This window comes from Octopus bimaculoides, chromosome 1, assembly GCF_001194135.2.
Source record: "Octopus bimaculoides isolate UCB-OBI-ISO-001 chromosome 1, ASM119413v2, whole genome shotgun sequence".
Lineage (NCBI taxonomy): Eukaryota > Metazoa > Mollusca > Cephalopoda > Octopoda > Octopodidae > Octopus > Octopus bimaculoides.
In genome coordinates, this window is record NC_068981.1 from 138494213 (window position 1) to 138497494 (window position 3282).

Consider the following 3282-nt stretch of genomic DNA (forward strand, 5'->3'; position numbering starts at 1 on the left):
ATTTTTGTTCGCATTTAAGCTCCCCTCTCTCTTTTCGGATTAACACAGAGATTTCCTTCAAGAGCATATCCAACCCTCCCTGTATTCTTCTTTTCGACCATGGATCTTTTCTTTTTTTTTTGTCACTCCCATTATAGTTCTTTTTCTTGACATCAACACCCACGTTTTCTGCTACAACAATACTTGCTGCCTTGATCAAATTATTTGTTTCTGTAATGTTGTTTGTTCTGATGTATTTCAGAACTTCATTGACATTTTTCGTTTCTTGGTTCAATTTCCATCAATCAACCTTTTTAAGGTTGTAAATAATGTCGCTATCGTTCCCCTCTAGCCTTGCCTTTATTCTGTCGTAGATTGCCTTTTGTTCATCTGTCATGTCACCATTAGTTTTATTGTCTTCTTTTAGATCATCTATTTGTCTCTCATCAAGTAAACTACCACTGTCCCTTTCCTGTGCTATGAGATTGCTCTTATTAGTAAGAACTGTAATTTCATCGTTACCTCTGCTGGTATTTTCCAAGACCCGTCTTTCGGTAGCTTCGAGCTCTACTTCTGTGAACCAACTATTTTTTCTTATTGCTCAAGCTTGACCACATAGTCTCTGTTCCGTGAGTTGAAACAATCCCTTTTCTCTCCAATGATTATACATACGTTGTCGGTAACCCCTAATCTGAGCACCATTTTCATCTACCGTGCTGCTCAGGTAGTAACACCTCATCATTAATTTGCTTGCTCCATTTACGCCGTGTGTGGTGGTCCCTTTCTGGATATCGACAGGCTGGAGCTGGACTAGAATCTCTGAGCCTGCCGGGCGGAACACTGGCACCATCATTGGCTTCAGTTTCATTACTACCGTTATTTACAATATTCTGTTTTGTCATTGTCACTGATATGAAGTAGCGATTATCAGGTTGCGCAATTACTAGTGTTTCTATTGTGACACCATCACTAGATGCATCATTAATCAGTCCAGTGGGCTCCATCCCTTTCCTTCGATAATTATTATTATTATCATCATTGATATCACTGACATTATTGTTTTCATGTGTAGTAGCAGCAGTGGTTGCAGCAACAGCAACAGCAACAGTAGCACGGGTGGGGGGTAGTGGCAACGGTGGTACCTAGACCTCAGATTCCTGTGCTATCCTAATAGTAGTGTTTGTAGCATTAGCAGCTGCAGCATATTATTATTATTTCTATTTCTATCATTATCACCATCACCACCACTACCATTGTTATTATCATTATTACTATTTCCATTTATTAGTAAAAGATTTTATTAAATGTTCTTTACGTTATTTACATTATTTACAATTGACGGATATTTGTCCTCATCTTGTTTGTTGTTAACACAACGTTTCGGTTGATATACCCTCCAGCCTTCATCAGGTGTCTTGGAGAAATTTCTCATTCCTTGGGTTCTCCTTCCTAAGGTATTTTTTCTTCTTCTTCTTCTTCTTCTTCTTCTTCTTCTTCTTCTTCTTCTTCTTCTTCTTCTTCTTCTTCTTCTTCTTCTTCTTCTTCTTCTTCTTCTTCTTCTTCTTCTTCCGTGGGCATATGGCTTAGTGGTTAAGAGTATTATTATTATTCAGGTCACTGCCTGGAATCGAACTCGGAATCTTGGGGTTAGCAGCCCGCGCTCTTAACCACTACGGCAATTATGGAATGAATAATAATAATAATAATAATAATAATAATAATAATAATAATAATAATAACATCAAAAAATACCTTAGGAATGAGAACCCAGGTTCAAAATTTCCCCAAGACACCTAATGAAGGCTGGAGGATATATCAGCCGAAACGTTGTGTTAAGAACAAACAAGATGAGGACAAATATCCGTCAATTGTAAATAATTTAAATAATGTACATAATTCCTCATCTCTTAAACATAGAACGCCGTTGAAGTTTTGAATTTCTGAATTCAGTTGTGTTGTTGCAATAAAAGGTGTGTTTACGTATTTGGGTAATATATTAAAGTTTTAAAGTTTTCTTGAGATGTTATTCAGATGTTGAATTGTTATTCAGATGTTTAATTGTTGTTATTCAGCGCAGAGCTGAATATTATTATTAAGACGTCGTACAATATCCAATATTATGATGCTGTTGATCGAGATATTGTGTCTACTGGGAGTTTGTACTGTTTGTCAAGTCACAAGGACCTCAGGCAGTCATTACTTTACGCAATATGCGTGCAGTTCCAAGTAATGTCGACTTTTGCAATACCCTTAGATTGTAGAGTATTTCTAAAGTTTCCAGATTTTTTTTTTCAAATTGGGTGGTATTGAACCCAATGCTCCGATGACAATAGACAAACTTTATGTTTGACTCTCGTAGTTGCCACATCTTGGCGGTCTCAATTCTCAGGTCTCCATATTTATCAGTCTTTTCCTTTCATGATAATATGTTGATCTCCTGGCACTACCACGTCAATTATAAGGCACCCTTGTTTGTCCCTCCTAAATTTATTATATGTGGCCTTCGATGCTCTAACACTTTGTCTGTCTGGAAGTTTAAGTCCCAGAAGATTTTTGCCTTCCTTTTTTTCGTCCATTGCCTTTTCTAGTGTATGTTGGTACCAAGTACCCGTTATCTCGTATTTCCGGCATAATAGCCAGTGAAGGTCTTGAACTACCTTGTTGTAACTGCGCTTGTACTCTTTTTGTGCAAGACTTTCACAAGCACTAACAATGTGAGTCACGCTTTCGACCCTCTTCCTTCACATTCTGCAGAGGTTCGTTACACTCGTGTGATATATATCCTTTTTCCCTGAGTTGGTATTCAATGCCTGGTCCTGGGCAGTGATGATTAGGCTTTCATCCTTCCTTTTACGGTCACCCTTGCCGAGCCACTTCCATGATGCTTCCTAATCTTTTATTTGTTAGTTTCACGGTGGGACCGACCGTATAATTCCATGTGGAGTAGGGTTTCTTCTTTCTCGTTGGGCATTCGTTATCGGAATTCTTAAGCACTCTCAAGTTCATTTTAGGTAAATCATTCTGAAGCTATGTATCAGACATAATTCATTTCCAGTTGTCTTTTAGTACTATATACATTCGAATAAATGGCAGCTTAAATCTGAGAGCAGAATAAAGCAGGAAATTTGGCATATCATTTTATTTTAATATCGTAAATTCCATAACCTTTATAATCTTTACACATGTTTCATTATTCTATGTAGTAATCGTTTGGTGGACTTCTGCATAATCATTTAAAAACACTATATCTTCTGAAGCAAATAGTACTAAGCACTGATTACCAACAAAGGTTGGTAAATGATA